The sequence below is a fragment of the Erpetoichthys calabaricus genome, chromosome 16 (assembly GCF_900747795.2).
Source record: "Erpetoichthys calabaricus chromosome 16, fErpCal1.3, whole genome shotgun sequence".
In the NCBI taxonomy this organism is placed as follows: Eukaryota; Metazoa; Chordata; class Cladistia; order Polypteriformes; family Polypteridae; genus Erpetoichthys; species Erpetoichthys calabaricus.
In genome coordinates, this window is record NC_041409.2 from 11,607,414 (window position 1) to 11,629,564 (window position 22,151).

Here is a 22,151-nt window from a genome sequence, read left to right on the forward strand (position 1 = left end):
GAGAGGGGGTACCGCAGTGTTCAAATGTGCCTCAGCTGATGGGTGCTCTCTGTAAACGGGCCTCTCACATGTTGGTAGGGCGACAGCTTTTTTCATTGCATGCAAACAATTACCTTCAAGGCCACTGTGGTTTCCTCTCCTTGACAGATGCACATTTTATGAAAGGGTATGGGCAAACAGTGCACCTGCTAAAGAAGACGAGAAAGCTGCGTGTATCTTGAAACAGGAACTGCACCACTGGTTAAAACACGAATGGCTTATTATGCTGAATCAGGCAGCAGCATCAACATGTCCTACAGAACACCGTAACCCTGTTTTCAGCCGAAGCTTCTATTGACCACAATCAGAAATATAAGATATAGTTAGCATCCACCAATCTTCCAAACCTGCATTGTCCTGAGCTGGGTTGTGGGAAAGCTGCAGCCTAATCTAACTCGTCCGGTGAATCCTTCATTTCATCATCTGTCAGCACCCTTTCATTGTTTCTGTTGCTTAATGTCATCTGATTACGGCTGCCTTACAACGCCTTCAGCAGGAATAATGACAGTAAATAAACCAATGGGAAGCATGAGGTTGCAGTAAGGGGAGGAGTCTACACGGGAAGTGAAAGGCTTAAATACAGGCGCATGGAGAATGGGAAAAAATGGCATCGTGGCATGACAAGAATACACAGGAGACATCAAAGGTTTGGGGCAGCCAGTTGAGTTGTGCTTGGTACAAAGTCCAAAACAGAACTGATTTAGATGTGCAAAGATGGCAGCTTTAAAAGCCGAGACAGGAAGTAATGTCATCGGGACAGGATGTGACATCATTGTTGGTGCCAGAACTGGAAGTGGCGTCTTCCGGACCGGAAGTGACCCAAACGTTGGCGCCGGAAACGAGAGTGATGTCATCATAGGCGCCGGAACCGTGTGGGATTTCCCGTGAATGGTCTGCAGAGGATTGAGAGAGAAAGTCAGTGCACCTCGCCATCCCCTGGTCTGGAATGGATCTACTATTATTATTCAGGCCCTTTACTGTAGCTGCCTCCCATGCGCACGTGTGTGACAGTGGAAAGAGCAGAAAGGAGATAAAGGAGTGGAAAAAAAACCCATCTGATTCTGGTGAAAGTGAAGACCTCCAGGATTTGGGGTTCCTCACAGAGCCTGGTAAATCTCTACTGCTACGCTAAATGTTTTCCATTTTTTATTAACTGGACAAGTTAGATTTCCCTACATCTGACTCCTGCACTATTTTTTCTGTTCCATCACACAAACACACTATGAGTAATCCTGGATATTCGTTGGACTTTGTACACAATTGCGTTTTACTTCACCGGTTTGTTTGTGATTGTGTATTTTATTCTTTGTGTGATCAGTACATATTAGTGTATTTGGGGGATGTGACATGAGGGGTATTTGTTACCCTGTATGTTATTTAATTTTCTCTAATTTTAATAGAAGGATTTCACTTTTTTTGGTTTCTTACAGCTTGTGAATTATGTTATAGAGAAGTAGCGCTGGTTAACCCCTCTCATTTTTCAGGACCCAAAAAACAGAAAAAAAGCAAACAAACTGCCCGCCGGAGTGACAATCAGCATCTCACGCCACGCTTTTCTTCCAGTGTGTGTTCTGCGGCAGAACCGTTCAACTTAAGTTTAGGTGCTGCACAAATTTATTTATTAGATAGATAGATAGATAGATAGATAGATAGATAGATAGATAGATAGATAGATAGATAGATAGATAGATAGATAGATAGATAGATAGATAGATAGATAGATAGATAGATAGATAGATACTTTATTAATCCCAATGGGAAATTCACATTCTCCAGCAGCAGCATACTGATACAATAAACAATATTAAATTAAAGAATGATAATAATGAAGGTGAAAAACAGACAATAACTTTGTATAATGTTAAATGTTAACGTTTACACCCCCGGGTGGAATTGAAGAGTCGATCCTCACAGGTGGCGCAGTGGTAGTGCTGCTGCTTTGCAGTAAGGAGACTGTGGAAGGTTGTGGGTTCGCTTCCCGGTTCCTCCCTGTGTGGATAGCGCTTTGAGTACTGAGAAAAGTGCTATATAAATGTAATGAATGAATTATAGTTTGGGGGAGGAACGATCTCCTCAGTCTGTTAGTGGAGCAGGACAGTGGCAGCAGTCTGTCGCTGAAGCTGCTCTTCTGTCTGGAGATGACATTGTTTAGTGGATGCAGTGGATTCTCCATAACTGATAGGAGTCTACTGAGCGCCCTTCGCTCTGCCACAGATGTCAAACTGTCTAGCTCAATGCCAACAATAGAGCCTGCCTTCCTCAGGCGTGAGGCGTCTTTCCTCTTAATGCTGCCTCCCCAGCACACCACCGCATAGAAGAGGGCGCTCGCCACAACCGTCTGATAGAACATCTGCAGCATCTTATTGCAGATGTTGAAGGACGCCAGCCATCTTAGGAAGTATAGTCGGCTCTGTCCTTTCTTGCACTGAGCATCAGTATTGGCAGTCCAGTCTAATTTATCATCCAGCTGCACTCCCAGGTATTTATAGGTCTGTACCATCTGCACACAGTCACCTTTGATGATCACGGGGTCCATGAGGGGTCTGGTCCTCCTAAAATCCACCACCAGCTCCTTGGTTTTGCTGGTGTTCAGTTGTAGGTGGTTTGAGTCGCACCATTTAACAAAGTCCTTGATTAGGTTCCTATACTCTTCCTCCTGCCCACTCCTGATGCAGCCCACGATAGCAGTGTCATCAGCGAACTTTTGCACATGGCAGGACTCCGAGTTGTACTGGAAGTCCGATGTATATAGGCTGAACAAGACCGGAGAAAGTACAGTCACCTGTGGCGCTCCTGTGTTGCTGACCACAATGTCAGATGTGCAGTTCCCAAGACGCACATACTGAGGTCTGTCTTTAAGATAGTCCACGATCCATGCCACTAGGTATGAATCTACTCCCATTTCTGTCAGCTTGTCCCTAAGGAGCAGAGGTTGGATTGTGCTGAAGGCGCTAGAGAAGTCTAGAAACATAATTCTTACAGCACCACTGCCTCTGTCCAAGTTATTACTGTCACACACGTGCGCATGGGGAACAGCTGAAGGGCCTAGTCACTTGTAGTTCTACGCCAGGCCAGGCGGCGGCGGAGTGTACTGACTATCTCTCTCAGTCCCTTGCAGACCTTTCCCGGGAAATCCCGCCTCTTGCCGGCCCCAAGGATGACGTCACTTCTGACCACGAGGATGCCACTCCCAGTTCCTGCTACGCTGACGTCATTTCCTTTTCAGGCCTATAAAACTGCCATCTTGCCTCACTACAGGCAGTTCTGTTCTGGACTCTGAACGATTCACATTGTGTACTTAAAAGAGCAATTGCAGCCAAGCATAATATACGGGTGGCTGCGCCAAACCTTTGTGATGTCTCCGACTCATTCTTGTTACATTACTCATTAACTATTATGTAACAAGACCTTAACAAACACTTCTTTGGGTGTTCATAACACTTATGGAGCATCAGTAAAGTGTTTCTTCATCTCCGCAATGTCAAAGTCAAAGTCAAAGTGAACTTTATTATCATCTCAACCATATACAAGTATACAGATAGACGACATTGCAAAGCTCTGGATCCACAGTGTAACAACATGTAGTGCAAATAAAAAATTTAAATGTAAATTTAAAATGAAAACACAAACAAGACAAGATAAAGAAGTAGCAGCAATATTGACGTGTAATTAGCAATATGAACATTGATGCAATGTATGGTATTTGCAATCTAGATACATGAATATAGTCAATAGATATGTAATATAATAAATAAATAATAAATGACAGATATAGATAATACAGAAATTATCAGTGTATGATAATAGCTGTTTAAGACGTGTAAACAATGACAGGTCAGAATGTTTCACAGCAGAAGGATACCAACAGTGTCAAAATACTTAAAGGTCAGTATGAGATTTTCAGTTCTTTTCTACATGCACACTCGTCTTTACAGGACAGTGGCTCACGTGTATAAAAGTTCTGTTTTTAGAGGTGGTTGAAGCCGTGTGGAAGATCCCAGGGGGCAGCCTGGTGTTAAGGAGTCTAACAGCTTGGGGGTAAAAACTCTCCTGCAGCCTGGCAGATCTGGCTCTGATGCTGCAGTATGTTCTCTTGGATGGCAGAAGTGTGAAAAGTCCATGTGAGGGGTGTAAGGGGTCCTGCACAATGCTGCAGGCCTTGAGGACACTGCATTTGTAAAATATGTCCTGTAGTGAAGGGAGAGGCACCCCAATAATGTGCTCTGCTGTCTTCACTATCCTTTGCAGGCGCTTGCGGTCAGATATGTTGCAGTTGCCATACCAGACAGTGATACAGCTGGTCAGAACACTCTCAGTGGTGCCTCTGTAGAACATGGTGGGGAAGTGTAGTCTCTGCTGGGCTTTCATGATTAGTGATGAGGTGTTATGTGTCCATGTAAGTTGCACGCCGAGGAACTTGGTGCTCCTAACAGTCTCCACATCTAAACCGTTGATGCTGAGTGGGATGTGGGCAGGATGTGATTTTCTGAAGTCCACGATTATCTCTTTTGTCTTGTCAACAAAATGTCACTGTGGAGTGGTCTGAGGGGGCTTAACTGAGACGCATTCTCTTAAAATTACATATTTAGTGTAAGACGTGTGAATCCTTCATATTAACAAGTCATTTTACCATCATGGCAATACGCCACACTGCACAGAGATGAGTAACCGATCTACTAATGTTTTATAAGTGTTATGAAGACCCCAAGAAGTCTTTGTTAAGGTCTTTTTACATAAGAGTCAAAAAATAATAGATGTCTTTTGCAGCACCTAAACTAAAGTGTCACCGATTCCCTCTTAGTTACACACAGTCAGTGACAGTATAGCTCTGTTACACAGGGTGTCATTATTTTATTGCAGTGAAGTGGATGCATTAATCACAAAAGCAGACAGAACCAGCAATTACAAATTTTGTTGTCCGGGCTGAATTAAAATGTCCTTTGATTGCAATAATCCATTAAAAGAGAAATTAATCAAAGCAGTCCCTAATCAACTGGAAGCTTCAGTTTGTCTCTTTGTGCTGGACATTTAGAATGAATTACTAGTGCTTTTAAAGAACACAGTTTACACATTAAATTGAAAAAATCTAACAGAAAGAAAAGCAGGAGCTAATTTTCTACTCAGTGAACAAAAGCAACTGAAAGGATGCCAGATGGGTAGAAAGGTTCAGTTTGAAAAGCTGTAAAAGATTGTGTTTTAATTCACTAAAGATTCTCAGCTTTCCTGCACCACACTCACACCCGGTAGTGATCTGGGCTCACAGAACGGCCTAAATTCTTTACAGATTCACCGTGTCCAAACTGAGGAACAGCGCCAATTGTTCACTGGGATTATTTCCATAGTTGTTACAGTGCGGTGCTTTTGCTTCTCCCCAGTGAATCAACCACCCTTGGGATTAATAAAGTATCTATCTATCTATCTATCTATCTATCTATCTATCTATCTATCTATCTATCTATCTATCTATCTATCTATCTATCTATCTATCTATCTAATTATATAGTGCCTTTCATCTATCTATCATATAGTGCCTTTCATCTATCTATCTATCTATCTATCTATCTATCTATCTATCTATCTATCTATCTATCTATCTATCTATCTATCTATCTATCTATCTATCTATCTAATTTATATAGTGCATTTCACATCTATCTATCTATCTATTATATAGTGCCTTTCATCTATCTATCTATCTATCTATCTATCTATCTATCTATCTATCTATCTATCTATCTATCTATCTATCTATCTAATTTATATAGTGCCTTTCATCTATCTATCTATCTATTATATAGTGCCTTTCATCTATCTATCTATCTATCTATCTATCTATCTATCTATCTATCTATCTATCTATCTATCTATCTATCTATCTATCTATCTATCTATCTATCTAATTTATATAGTGCATTTCACATCTATCTATCTATCTATTATATAGTGCCTTTCATCTATCTATCTATCTATCTATCTATCTATCTATCTATCTATCTATCTATCTATCTATCTATCTATCTATCTATCTATCTATCTATCTATCTATCTATCTATATGTCTCTTTTACATAGTGCATTTCACATCTATCTATCTATCTATCTATCTATCTATCTATCTATCTATCTATCTATCTATCTATCTATCTATCTATCTATCTATCTATCTATCTATCTATCTATCTATCTATCTATCTATCTATCTATCTATCATCAGATGGCAGGCCATTCCCGTACTGCTTCTACGTTTGTGTGGTTTGGTTGCTAGTATGAACAGACCACTCCAAATCGCCTAGAAGATGCTCAGATGAATGGGGTCTGTAGGCTCCTAGTTGGGAAGCAGGCAGACATGCGGGTATGTGGCTCTTCTGGATGACCTCCCTCTTGTGCCAGTCCAGAGAGGCACTTAGAGAGCCTGCTGCAGGTGTTACATGCTGGATCTCCCCATGCCATGAGGCTGTCTGCTGCCCAGGGGTGACTTTCTTCTTGGCACCCATGGACAGCCCATGATGTCCTGTATAAGGTGCTGCCTTCTGTTGTCAAAATGGGGTTTCTGGGCTAGCAACGTGTTTTGCTTATTACATACTAGCTATCCCCCGCAGTTCCACCTGTGTCGTAGTGAAACAGGACAGTGAGGAGGGTCCCACCTGCTTCCCCAGTCTTGACGTCACACTTCCCCCTCCCCTCGGCCTGCATCCTCTGTCTCAGATTAGCGTGAATGTATCACTCCTGCAAGTTAACTATGATTCTTAGTGCAATGAGACAAGTCACAAAATCAACCGGAATGTTCAAGCAAATTATAGAAAGAAAAATTATGTGAATCCGTTAAATAGCTCTCTCGTTCGCTAGCTAAGCGGAGGTAAGGAACTCCCCGAGGTTGGCGCGTGAGTGAGGACAACCCCGCCCCCCCTCCCCGCAGCGTCTCTCTTGGATTTGCACAAATAAATCGGTACTGCAAGCGAACCATGATACATAGCACAATGAGAGAAGTCGCAAAATCAACCGGGATGTTGAAGCAAATTATAGAAAAACACCCGATCTAAATCCGTTAAGTAGTTCTCTTGTGAAAAGCGGACATACAGACGGACAGACATTGGATTTTCGGTGCGACACTTAATTGCTTTGTCGCAGTAGGGCCGTGAGCACGAAGAGATACCACAAAGAAGTGAACATTTACTGAAGGTTTCCTGGAGTTTACACACAAAATGCATAAGGGGACCAGGCAAGCAAAAACAAATCAATAAAACAGAGGCTAGAGCAAAAATATAGTGTATATGTTTAGAAAGAAATGATGGTCAGCTTCTGATTTCAAACATATACAAAAAATAGAAATAGAAAAATAGAGATTTACTAAAACAAGAAGGATAATGTGGACATAAATTCTTCTAGAAAATGAGATTACACTGTAGATATCAAAGAATGCTCTGCCATAAAACACTTTAATGCCTCTGCATGGCCAGACTGACTCTACTTTATAATGTAATGGCCAAACAAAACCCAGGATACCAAAAACATTTAGGGGTTAACCATTTCACTTTCTTTTCTATCAATGAATGCTCCCACTTACCTTCTATAAACAACTCAGGACCTCAGATAAACATGCATGCGTATAAAAGCTCCTGCAGCGCCTCATGAAGACACTACAGGCCAGCATCTTCATCTTCTCCTTTGATGTCCATTGACAGACACCCTGAGGACAAGGACGGGTCTACTAGAACCCCCCAGAGGGTTTCCTGAGGTCGTCCATACCAACTGCCTCCTCATTGTGCAACTGTACTGAATTAATAATTAAAATTGGGATTAATAAAGTATCTATCTATCTATCTATCTATCTATCTATCTATCTATCTATCTATCTATCTATCTATCTATCTATCTATCTATCTATCTATCTATCTATCTATCTATGAGTAAGGTTCTCCATTTATTTGTAGAAAACCTAATTTGCCACATATCTGCCAAGAACCAAATTTAGTTCTTGTACTGTACAGATCTTAATCTGAAACGCCACCTAAGTTAGTGCTGACTACAAATTAAACCGACTTGTTAGTTAATTTTTTGTGCATCACTTTTGACAGCCATACTTGTTTCCCAACACGTGTTTTCCATTTTGCTGCCTGTGGAGTTGGATTTCATACACAGTTAATGAGGCTTTTACTCCTCGATGATCTATAAGGCTTTTCACACCATGTCAAATCAAATGGAAAATGTCAAAAACGTTCAACAATTTACATAAAAAGAAAGATGGAAATCATCCAATCAAAAAAAAAAAAGTCTTTGTACCAAAGCGTAAATATCTGCTCTGATATATGAAACATCATATCATTTGTTGATTCATTTCACCTGTGGATCATGTCCTTCAATTCAAATTCATCTGTGAAAATAAACCCCCTCTGTGTGTGTGTGATGTCCCACTGCATGACAGTGACTTTCAAAAGACAAAGCGACAGAAAGATGTCAAACAGGCATTCTAGGCCTGTAAAGCCGGCATCACATTACATGACTTTTAGTCACAGGGGATGGGATGTCTTTGGCGAAGTCCCTGATCTTGTCACCTGAGCACGTCAGATTAAACGACTAGAAATCGCATGGCATCTGAAATTAAATAATCCCGTAATGGATTTCCAGCATAGTTTCACGTTTCCAAAGTATTGTGAGTGTACCACAGTCAATTATGTGCTGCCTGTCTGAGCTGGTGCTTACCAATGGTGAGTTCATCCACAATCTCAGCCCCTCTTCGCATTTCTTTTCTCGTTTTTTGTTCATTCTTTTGTGGTTCAAAATGAAATACAAGGCTGCGAGCCTCTCTTCTGATATATGCGCGTCCAGCTGTGCACTCAGGGGTTGTCAGCTCTTGCCCAGTCCTGAAGCTTAGAACATTAGAACAGTCTAGACGAGAACAGGCCATTCAGCCCAACAAAGCTTGCCAGTCCTGTCCACTTATTTCTTCCAGAAAAACATCAAGTCAAGTTTTGAAAGTCCCCAACGTCTTACTGTCTACATGCTACAAGTGTCTATTGTTCTCCGTGTAAAGAAAAACTTCCTCATGTTTGTGTGAAATTTACCCTTAACAAGTTTCCAACTGTGTTCCTGATGAACTCATTTTAAAATAACAGTCTCGATCCACTGGACTAATTCTCTTTATAATTTTAAACACGTCAGTCATGTCACCTCTTAATCTTCTTTTCCTTAAACTGTAAAGGCTCAGCTCTTTTAATCTTTCCTCATAACTCATCCCTGTAGCCCTGAATCAGCCCTGTTGCTCTTCTCTGGACCTTTTTCTAGCGCTGCTATGTCCTTTTTGTAGCCTGGAGACCCAAACTGCACACAGGACTCAAAGATGAGGCCTCACCAGTGTGTTATAAAGCTTGAGCAGAACCTCCTGTGACTTGTACTCCACACATCAAGGCGCTATATAACCTGACATTCTGTTTGCCTTCTTAATGGCTTCTGAACACTGACTGGAAGTTGATAGCTTAGAGTCCACTACGACTCCTAAATCCTCTCATAAGGTGTACTCTCGATTTTCCGACCGCCTATTGTGTATTCAAACCTCACATTTTTACTTCCTATGTGTAATACTTTACATTTATTGACATTAAATTTCATCTGCCACAAATCTGCCCAAGCCTGTATGCTATCCAAATCCTTCTGTAATGATATACAGTAGACCCCCACGAACTGGCGGTTCAGAGTTTGCGGCCTCAGACGTTTGCGGATTTTTCCTTAGAACCTAACTATTAATATCCTCCACAATTTTTTATGGCATTTTTCGTGGCAATACTGTGCTGTAGAGAGAACAGGAAGCAACCGCTTAGGGAAACGCGGTTTGGGATGGTGAAAGTAGCCAATCCGAGAGCGTTATTCATTTCTCCTTACTGCTGATTGATTGCTACCCTGTGAGTGTCCTTGTGCTTTCCTTTTTGTTATTGTATTAATTTTGTTATTCTTAAATGCACAAGATGTCGCCGAAACGCCCTGCGCCTTTTAAGGGCGTCTGGCTCTGAGCCTAAGCACCAGAAGAAGTTTAAAACACTTCAGGAGAAGGTTGAACTACTGGATTTGCTCCAGGAACTAAAAAGTTATGCTGCAGTAGCGCGCCACTATGGCATTAATGAAAGCACCGCACGCTACGTAAAAAAAGTCGAAGCAGCGATCCGGAGTACCGTATCTGTAAGTTTCTGTGATAGTGCCAAAATGGTAACGAACATAACGAATAAAAATATCATCAGGATGGAATCTGACTTGGCATTGTGGATCACCGACTGCAGGAAGAAGAACATTCCCTTGGACGGTAACATCATCCGTGAGAAAGCACGGAAATTGTACCAGCAGTTCGCTACAGGAGACAATGTAGCAACTTCCCATCACAATGTTCCTGAAACCTATGAAGAAAAGCAAACACGAAACCCCACCAGAAGAAGACCCGTCATAAGATACGACTCCTCCTGAAGCGCCTGAAGAAGAGGTGCCACCCGAGGAGTTTTAAATCCTCTGCATTGTACTGCACAGCTACTTCATCATCATCATCATCAATATCATTGGTGAGTACCCGTACATTTTACTGTATTTTAATTAAATGAAATTATTATGCATTTACTCTATGTATGACAAAGAAAACGACAGCGCATACCAAAGAAAACGCGCATGCATGAATTACAGTACGTATAGTGGTAACATCGGCATTTTACACTCTAGCACCGCGGGAGTACAGTACTGCACAGTAGACGGGTTTACCTTTACTTTCTGTTTTTAGGTAATGTATTAATGTATTAAGCTGAGTTTGCAACGAAATTAAAGTGCTTTGGGGGCATACTGTATTTAGGGTTTAAACTATAAAAATAGGCATTTAAAAGACATTTTTTAACCACATCCAAAAGTCGTGCTTTTTCACAATTCGTGGGTGCTCTAGGAACGTAACCCCCACAAATTTTGGGGGTGTACTGTAACAGATTCCAAATTATCTGCTAATCCACCTATCTTGGTATCATCTGCAAATTGAACCAGCTTGTTACTTATACTCCTATCTAAATCATTTCTATATATTAAAAATGGCAACGGCCCCAGCACTGACCCCTGCTGGCCACCGCTCTTAACATCGGCCAGTTCTGATGAGGTTCCTCTCACCCTCACCCTCTGCTTCCTGTGTCTGAGCCAATTCTGCACCCATCTAAAAACATCACCCTGAACTGCCACTTCTTTTAGTTTGATGCCCAACCTGTCATGTGGTACCTTATCAAAGATGTCATAAAATAGCTGGATGGAGAGGCTGAGGTAGTCAAACCACACAACCTCAGGTCACAGCAGTCACACTGTCCACGACTCTCCAAAATTATGTCTGCAATGGAAAAATCACTGGAAAGTCATGACATGTGATAGAGCCTTAAGGGGTCTGATTTTAGGAAAATATCTAGGAAGGGATATAAAGCCAATTGAAAGAAATTCAACATTCCACTGCACAGAAGTGGGGAACATACTAACAGTCACCACCTGCTTAAGGGAGCAGAAGTAAAACCAGTGACTTAAGAACTGTGTGGTTGCAACTAAAGCCGATGTCCATGTCAAAATCTCCGAGGCATTCCACAAGAAGGTCCTTTATGAGACTGTAGCCTTCAATGGAGGGGGAAAAAAGAGTGAAGTCTAGAAGATAGTTGACAAAAGTCTTGTGGTCTCCTAATATCAAGTTAGGCATTTCTGATGTAATGCTAAGCATGGCGCACACCAGCCAGGTCACCGCATCACCTGAGAAGGCCTCAGCACAGGAGACTGGTGACATTCACGGAATGCACAACACCACAAAGCGTTCATGGAGAACAAGCTGCACCCCTTTTCCAGAAAGCTAAAGCTAGGGAGGACGTTTATGGTGTGTTTCAAAGGACAACAATCGGGAATACGCTGGCAGGACAGAACGGCGCGGACTTAAAGTGAAGAAAATGAATGGTGGCCCGAGCACTGACTTCTGTCTCATCAAAGCTCAGTGGTGCAAATGCTGCTTCATCGCTGCTTGAGGTGGTCCAAAAGAGTAGGGCACTCTAAAAAATAACGACAGCTCAGTTTTTAATTTTAAATACATTTTCTGAAACTGTGTGTTTGTGCACCAAAAGCAAATATAACATATGACAGCAATTTTATAAAAATATTCGACTGAGGACTTCATTCTAAATATTGTTTTATAATGGCCACTGTGGATTGTTTGTAGTACTCATTTGAGTGCCACTCACTGTTCCTGTAAAATGTCATTTTTATTAAAGGGGGGGGGGGCACATGAGCCAAAAGTCAGTAGCGTGCTTAACTTGGATTTCAACTTTCCAGGTGGAAAAAATTTGAGGTGGAAGTGATGCATTTTGTAACACTTCATTTCTTACTGAACTCACAGCTTTGACCGTAATACGTCACAGACTCTCAACATTACCCACATCCCCCAAACAAACTCGCCCGCTCCAAATTGGTGAGGCACACGCATAGTTCCTGCGTCGTTCTCAAAATAACATAAGTTAAAACACGTGCGTTTCTGAATTCATAGTGTTTCTAACTTGAAACATGGCTACTAAAAAAAAAAGATATCATTTGTCTAATGCTTCATTGTAATAGACTTAAAAAGGGAATATATATATATATATATATATATATATATATATATGTATATATGCCTGATCTCTAAACAAAAACAGATGAAGAAGGGAAGATTAGAGCACTGATAGATCAGCGGTTACACAATGGAAAGTTGCCTGGATGTTTGTTCTGAATCATTTTCACTTCTTATCCTAAGGCATTTGCAGTTTGTCTTTGTTAATTATTTTGCATTTCAGTATAGCCTTTTATTCTGTCCTAAAGATCATGGAGTCCCAAAGTCATGCAGTGTTTGAAGGCAGCAGCTGAACACCTCATGAAGAAGGTGCACCAAAAAATGTACATTAAAGAGCTTATCCTAGAATACTCCCCCTGTGCCCATAAGTGGTGGTCAGTCCATTGCAAGGCTCACTCCCGCACACACCCATGACTCCAGTTTGGAAGCACCACAACATGAGTACCCAAAGTAAAGCCCACCAAGACACGAGGACAGCATGTGGACTCCACGTAGACAATGGACGAATAGATAGATAGATAGATAGATAGATAGATAGATAGATAGATAGATAGATAGATAGATAGATAGATAGATAGATAGATAGATAGATAGATAGATAGATAGATAGATAGATAGATAGATAGATGAAGTGAAAGGCACTATATAACACACAGATAGATAGATAGATAGATAGATAGATAGATAGATAGATAGATAGATAGATAGATAGATAGATAGATAGACAGATAGAAAGGCACTATGTAATAGTGGGCTGTATCAGGAGTGGGCAGGAGGAGAAGTATAGGAACCTAACCAATGACTTTGTTAAATGGTGCGACTCAAAACACCTACACCTGAACACCGGCAAAACCAAGGAGCTGGTTCAGACACCTGCGACCCTACGACAACACGGCGCAAAGCTGGCCATTACATTAACTTAACATGGGTACCAAACCACCGTAGCGCATAAACACCCAAAATGATCCGCAATATAAATGTAATCATGTATCACTTTGTGGAAAAAAGACAGATGTTTGTGTATTCACAGACAAAAAATCACTGTAATTACACCAAACGTTGCTTTAACTCAGAACATCTTGATGTTTACTGTGCTAGGGATGAATTCACAAAGATGCCATTTGGGTTCACAGAGTGATGTCACCTCAGAAAGCCTGGCTGAGGTGGAACAAACTGAGGAGGGCAAAAATGAAGTTAAAAACGAGGATGACTTTGGGTGACACGGGGGCACAATACAGTTTCTCCGCTTATCATTGTGTTTGTATGCGTTTTTAAAGCCAGCTAGGATTTAAATATTTCTTACCTTCATAATAAGTCAAGAATTGAGCAATGCAGTTTTTTTCTTTTTTTATACTTTGTATATCCTCTTCTGGGCGGCACGGTGGCGCAGTGGGTAGCGCTGCTGCCTCTCAGCTGGGAGACCTGGGGACCTGGGTTCGCTTCCTGGGTCCTCCCTGCGTGGAGTTTGCATGTTCTCCCCGTGTCTGCGTGGGTTTCCTCCCGGGCGCTCCGGTTTCCTCCCACAGTCCAAAGACATGCAGGTTAGGTGGATTGGCGATTCTAAATTGGCCCTAGTGTGTGGGTGTGTTTGTGTGTGTCCAGCGGTGGGTTGGCACCCTGCCTGGGATTGGTTCCTGCCTTGTGCCCTGTGTTGGCTGGGATTTGCTCCAGCAGACCCCCGTGACCCTGTGTTTGGATTCAGCGGGTTGGAAAATAGATGGATGGATGGATATCCTCTTCTTAAGACAAACATAATTTACGCTAAATGTACCATTATAGGAATAAAACCACAATAACAATGGATTTGGGTGCAGCTGGAAATTTTCATAAGTTCTTTTCTGGGACAACAATAGCACTTCATCCGATCAGGTTCAGGTTTTCCAAAAAAGACCCAAAGCACTGATGAGGGTCCAACATCTTTACTTGTAGCCATAAGAACAGGTAAATGCAATGAGGAAAGTACAATCTAAGATCATTTTTGGTTACCAGTGGCTGAAAACTCATAATCCTCTGTTCAGAGAACTAGTCTGGTGTTCCAAATGTTGTATAAAAAGAATTGAGAAACACTTAACCTGCTTTGGTTACCTCCCTTCAGAATTCTCAGAATAAAATCAAGGCTGTCGTCTTCAAAGAGAAGGAGTCATGGTTATGCTATTGATTCACTTTCTGGGGCACCTTCATGAGAGGTGAAGGTTATATTCATTGGTCAGACCTGAACGTATGAACACATTCAGGAGATCCTGGCCAATAGAATTATTGTGTTATTTGTAGAGAAAAAAAGTTAGACATTTGGAGTGCTTAACATGGAACGTGTAAAGGAGACAGTGGACATCTCCATTTAGCAATACTTGTTGGCACTGATCTTATATATAAAGGTCTACGCGTGGAAGTGTGTGCATCTGTCCAGCCCGGAAGTGAGACTTACCCCGACTCCACCTCTGAGGATACACAAGCGAGGCCAACACGGCGGCAAAACTAAACCTCCGAAGAAAGACAGTCGCTTAGCCGCTAATACACAAGCGTGGCCAGCACGTTGACAAAATGGTATCCCTTTTACTTTTCCTCCTGCCGCTAATGCACAAGCGATGCGAGCATGTTGGCAAAACGAAATCTCCTAGGAGAGAGACGCCCAGAGTAGTTCCTTTCAATTAGCTGACATCTCTACATTTCAATATTTTTTTTCTGACGATTTCAATAGTTTCCAGGACCCTGGGCTTTATACAGCACGGGCTTACACAGCTAGTACTTAATAATACTTAATAAAACACTAATAATATCACCTGTTGGTGATTCCATTTGGACTTGTCCATTATGATGATAGAACAACAGGACAGAATTAGTGGAGACAATTTAAGTTTCAATCCTGTTACTGTTAGTTTGCTGAGGTGGTAGTTCTCATGACTTGGTATGATTTTGATTCCTCAAATGCCACCATTGTTGAATTCCGCCATTAGGTCTGCGTTCAGAGTTGCTAGGGTCACGGCCTCTGAGGTCGTGACCAATGCGCAATTGACGCAACGGGATAAAGGATGGCTATGAGTTCAAATCCTTATCTGAACTGCGGATACCAAAACTCTAAAGAATTCAAAGTTTATCTTTATGCTCTTTTCTCGTGTGTACCTCCGTTTTTGTCCCTCTTGTTCTCTTGACCACGACTATTGTCTCTTGTATTGAGTATAGTTTTGTTTCACATTCTACCTCTTTTATCATTCATTTTGTTTTTAAAGCACAGCTCATGATTTTGCTCAAAAGTTTATCTGCCAGTAGTTTTGCTGGTTTATCCATCTATGTTTTTTGATGTATAAATGGGTTCTGGAAGTATGGATTTTCGTATTAACACTAGAATCCCTGAAGCTAATGAAAAAACGTGTAATCCACCACTGCAGAAAGGGCAAAATGCTCTCCCAGCTCAAGTCAGTTTATCTGGGTGTGAGGTGCCTGGAGTTGTATAGAGTAAATAGTATATCGTAATTTGAACACATACATTTCATGCGTGCTCCTTTTCTACAACGATCTGTGTACATGTAGGATGAGAGGAAATGTGTGGCAAGAAATGTTGAACACATAACTAAAAAAGAAACTTTTTTCATGTTCTGCTAATAATTGGCCAAATGCTGACGTGAAGTGTATAATGTGTGAAGACTGAAGCCGAAATATCAAATAAACACTTTCACAAAAGACACAGATATAACAAAACAAGTGCACCACTTTTCAAGAATTTAACCAAAGTAATAGAAATTGGGATATGGCATGACACACAAACCCACATATACGTCTGCTTGGATGGTGTAGAGGTAAGAACTGCTGTCTCCTAGTTGAGAGGTGGCGGGTTCAATCCCAGGGCTTTCATGCATTAAAATTTACTATTTCATTAAAAGTGAATTATTCCATTACTTAACTATATCTGTTGAGCAGTGCTGCTGAATACTCAGTTTCTCTATATTAACACTTTGTATTTTATTTTTAGTAAATATGGCCTAATGCTGCTAAGGATTTCTTATGATTTCCTTTGTTTGAGATGCAGAACACAATTCTGGACTTATCTTATGCTTTTGTTTTCATTTTAGATGTGCTGTTCCTTTTTTTTTTTTACACATTATATTTCACCGCCATTCAGCATTGGGACCTCATGGCGACCAGAAGTTGTGACATGTGACATCATCACTGTGACAGTGTAAAGGCTGGCGTCGCTAACGTCCTGGTGTCCAAGATTGCGGATATTGTGATGAACCTTTCTTGTGTAGTTTGTTTAAATCTTTTCAGACAATCAGGAGTTTTGTGTGTATTTTTGACTATGATCTGCCGTAGTAAAGTAATCGTGATGGGATCAGGAGATCCTTTAAGCATAGTTCAAATAAAGGTGGGAACTCATCACCAAAGGTTCTGTAACTGAATTAACTAAACCAAAATGAGATTCAAAATTTCATTAAGAACGATTTGGTAGCAAAGGAACACTTAAGTTTCAATAATTTCACACAAGGTTTTGTTCTGAAACTGCAATCACTGACAACCAAGATGTGCACAATGCAAACCATTACAATGTTGTAAAAGCGACACTGTGCACCACAGATTCCTGACTGGCTGTTTGTAGAAACACCCTGACATCGTTGAACAAATAGATGCCCAAATGACATGGCAAGATGTTGAAGGATAACTTGAAAATAAATTAACAGCCATAAACCGAGGTCGAAAAAGAAAATCAATGAAAAAAATGGATTCTGCATAATGCTTTTGGCACTAGTTCCCCAACAAGGACAAGACAAGTGCTTCAGAAAACACAAGGAAACACAGAAATAAAATGTAAACCTGTCATGATTTGGAGTCAGAGCCATACAAGAAAGTTCAGAGGAGTCTTTCGCCTTTATGCCTGGTGCAGTTGCGTTGTTCTTATGTGTGAATGGACGTTTCTTGCGGGGAAGGCTTCTGTTCTTTTTCTCCAATGTAGAACCCTCATGCTCACCTGAGTTCACCTCTGTTGTAGCTCGTCTTTATGTGAAAACAGCAGTGTCAGATCGGGGCGAGCGTGAACGCAACTGAGAGACTAAAGCTGAATAAAGAAAACGCTGACCTTTACAAGTACCATACATTTACACCGGGTGTTACAGACTCAAATCAAATCTATATTTTTATTCTATAATCGTAACAATAACAGCAGCTCACTACTCAAAACGGTAAATCTAGGAAGAGCCCGGAATCAAGCCCACGACCTCTTGATTATCAGTCAGCAGTTCTTACCGCTACACCAGCCAAGCGGAAGTGTCAGTGTTGTACCCTAACCCGATTCCTTTTTCTTCGGTTATATTCTTGAATAAAGGCGCACTTGTTTTGTTATACCTTTTGTGAAAGTGTTTATTTGATATTTGGACTTCAGTCTACACACATTACAGTAATCCCTCGCTATATCGCGCTTCGCCTTTCGCGGCTTCACTCCATCGCGGATTTTATATGTAAGCATATTTAAATATATATCGCGGATTTTTCACTGCTTCGCGGGTTTCTGCGGACAATGGGTCTTTTAATTTCTGGTACATGCTTCCTCAGTTGGTTTGACTAGTTGATTTCATACAAGGGACGCTATTGGCAGATGGCTGAGAAGCTACCCAGCTTACTTTTCTCTTTCTCTTGCGCTGACTTTCTCTGATCCTGACGTAGGGGGATTGAGCACACCTAGACGATACGGACGCTCGTCTAAAAATGCTGAAAGATTATCTTCACTTTGCTATCTTTTGTGCAGCTGCTTAGTGAAGCGACATGCTGCACGGTGCTTCGCATACTTAAAAGCTCGAAGGGCACGTATTGATTTTTGATTGAAAAACAAACTCTGTCTCTCTCTCTCTGTCTCTCTCTCTCTTTGTCTGCTCCTGACGGAGGGGGTGTGAGCTGCCGCCTTCAACAGCTTTGTGCCGCGGTGCTTCGCATACTTAAAAGCCAAACAGCCCTATTGATTTGTTTGCTTTTCTCTCTATCTCTGTGACAGTCACTGCTCCTGACACGCACTCCTTTGAAGAGGAAGATATGTTTGCATTCTTTTAATTGTGAGACTGAACTGTCATCTCTGTCTTGTCATGGAGCACAGTTTAAACTTTTGAAAAAGAGACAAATGTTTATTTGCAGTGTTTGAATAACATTCCTGTCTCTCTACAACCTCCTGTGTTTCTGCGCAAATCTGTGACCCAAGCATGACAATATAAAAATAACCATATAAACATATGGTTTCTACTTCACGGATTTTCTTATTTCGCGGGTGGCTCTGGAACGCAATCCCCGCGATGGAGGAGGGATTACTATATACACTTCATGTCAAAATTTTGTCATTAGTACAATAACATGAAAAAAGATTCTGTTTTACGTATGTAAGAGACCTGAGCCGGGAGAACTTTTTGCCAGAGTTGACTACGGCGCTGGAGGGATGGGATAGCAGGCTGCTTGCTGCTTGTGCTGATCGACACATTTACAAAACTAAAGACACTGATGGAGAGGTGCGAAGGGATTTAAGGTGGCCCAGGATTACAAGTTTTTTCGTAGGCTTCAGGGATTCTAGTGTTAAGCTTCAAAAATAACCTAAAAACATTCACCAAGGAAACATTATGATTTATTTTGAAAACCGCAAAGACTCAAAAAAGGTAATCCACAAATAACAAATTCCAAAGCTCAACCCATGATCAGAATCCAGAGGAGAAAATAACTGGCATTTCAAACAACTTCAGTGTGCACCATGTCTGAGCTCTCCTGTGGCTTTGACCTAAATAGGTAGAAGGAGGGCTCAGGCACGGTGATGTCAGGGTGGCCCCACCTCTTGGGGCTCCACCCACAAGGAATAGGGAACAGAAGTAAACTTAAAGACCCAGGACATAATTAATCAATAATAATCAAAATTGACAGAAAAAACATTAAAATATGTAAAACAATAATATAAAGAGAACAAAAATGACAATAACACAGCTAAACATACATTAACACGTAACAAAATGGAGCAAATCATAGCAGACTAAGAGTTTTGCTTTGCATATAGTTTTGATGTAGGGATCTTTATTTTTCTTGTTCTATTTCTGACAGCATTGTTCTCTCCTTGTTCCCTGGTCTGATTCTTTTCATGGTTCTTGCCATTTTGCTATCTAGCATTGGCAGAATCAGATCAGTGTTTGGCTCCACCACAGAGATATTCTGCTTCTTCTTATTATTACTATCTGAATTAGAATACGTTTGAATGACACCTTTTTTTTTCAGGTGACTTACACAGATTATGATACATTGCTTTTTAATATGCAATACTGTTATAAACTGAGAAAACGAATTGGGAGTTTAGTAGTGATGGAGCATCGTTTATTTTTTTTTTCACTGTATGCTGCATAAGTCTCCAAATAAGATTACAACAAAACTGTACGCCTACCCTTAACAAGCTCTGCACATCTGATAAGACTCCTATTAATACGATTACTACTACCAGCCTAAAATGCCATCATTCTTCCTTTTGCTACAACCAGGATCTGTCCTTTCAGACTAACTGCCTTATATTTTATACCTTAAAGACGTGAATGTTTGCTTGGTTGTCCGGATTTAAAGAGTGTGCCCTGTGATAACCTTGCAGCCTGTCTGTTGTGCCAGTGAACTGAGCAGACAGAGAAATAGGATCACATGGGACTGGGAAACGAAACAAAGTCAAAGGCCGAGAACAAAGAGGCTTGTAATTGAGAAGCCAAAGACACTTTCACCAGAAGTCGAAATGTTAATAACAAGTCACAGTCAAAAAGAATAGCAGGCAACCAGAAACACAAATAGAGACTGACCATTTAGAGGATGAGGAAAGTGTCACACCCACATTTAAACTGTCACGTAACTGACGTCAAACATCACGCCATAAGGGCTCACGTCTACTGACAGCCAGGAGCAGCGTTAGAGCGACACAGTGCATGAAATGGTGGCACCCATAAAATAAACTAAATTGTGTAGCAGAATGGAAAACAATATATAGATAATAAAGTATTCTTTCTACCAGAACATGTAATCACTAGTAAATCAAGTTTAAGAAAAACTTTCAGTACTTAAACTCACAAGAAGTTAGGATAACACGGAAAATAATTTTTAAAGTTAGACACTCATAATACTGTCCAGGGTGAAACAGGCTGTGTCCCCTTAAAGATCTGTATTGAAATCAGAGAGCATAAACACTCAATGAATGAATGAATGGATATGTTCTAATTGTGGGTTTAGAGCAGTGCACAATCAAGCCATCTTAAATGCATTGAGTTCTTTTTGAGTACATTTTAAAGTGACACAGACTGGACTGGGTCACCCCAACACATGCTCCTATTATCTACAGCATGCATCCACTTTCAGGATTTTCTTTGTGTTGTAAGGCAGGAACTGTCCCTCGTCTCACTAACAGTGCATTAAACGGTACACTATCAGACTGAACCACATTCACTCATACTACGCCACTTTAGACATTCAGTATCAGTTTACCTAACAAGCGCATCTTAAGGATGTAGGAGGAAATTAGATACATGCCATCTAGTCTAGTGACGCTTGGGCAAGCAAAAGGAGGCTCACAGCCAGCTTGAGGTGTCAATCGAATGCACAGCCAAGTGCCCAAGTACACCTTTATGGTCATCACAGTAAAATGGCAGACTCCCTTCTCTATGTCACGGGAAAAAATACATCTAAATGCAGGCCAAGGTGCAAAAATGTACTCTGGATGATTGTAACATTTCATGACATGTTCTGTTAGAAAGGTGTTCAGATAGATAGATAGATAGATAGATAGATAGATAGATAGATAGATAGATAGATAGATAGATAGATAGATAGATAGATAGATAGATAGATAGATAGATAGATAGATAGATAGATAGATAGATAGATAGATAGATAGATAGATAGATATATGAAAGGCACTATATAATAGATAGCTAGATAGATAGATAGATAGATAGATAGATAGATAGATAGATAGATAGATAGATAGATAGATAGATAGATAGATAGATAGATAGATAGATAGATAGATAGATAGATAGATAGATATATGAAAGGCACTATGTAATAGTGGGCTGTATCAGAAGTGGGCAGGAGGAGAAGTATAGGAACCTAACCAATGACTTTGTTAAATGGTGCGACTCAAAACACCTACACCTGAACACCAGCAAAACCAAGGAGCTGGTGGTGGATTTTAGGAGGCCCAGACCCCTCATGGACCCCGTGATCATCAGAGGTGACTGTGTGCAGAGGGTACAGACCTATAAATACCTGGGAGTGCAGCTGGATGATAAACTGGACTTGACTGCCAATACTGATGCTCTGTGCAAGAGAGGACAGAGCCGACTATACTTCCTTACAAGGCTGGCGTCCTTCAACATCTGCAATAAGATGCTGCAGATCTTCTATCAGACGGTTGTGGCGAGCACCCTCTTCTACGTGGTGGTGTGCTGGGGAAGCAGCATAAAGAAGAGGGACGACTCACGCCTGGACAAACTGGTGAAGAAGGCAGGCTCTATTGTACGCACGGAGCTGGACAGTTTGACATCTGTGGC

The 22,151-nt window shown here is 41.0% G+C and overlaps 1 protein-coding gene across 1 annotated transcript in view; it reads right to left on the reverse strand.

Annotated features, from left to right (window-relative positions):
* Positions 1–22,151, reverse strand: part of efcab11 (EF-hand calcium binding domain 11) — a 341,957-nt gene that overhangs the window by 58,738 nt on the left and 261,068 nt on the right. The gene's annotated exons all lie outside the window — the stretch shown is intronic.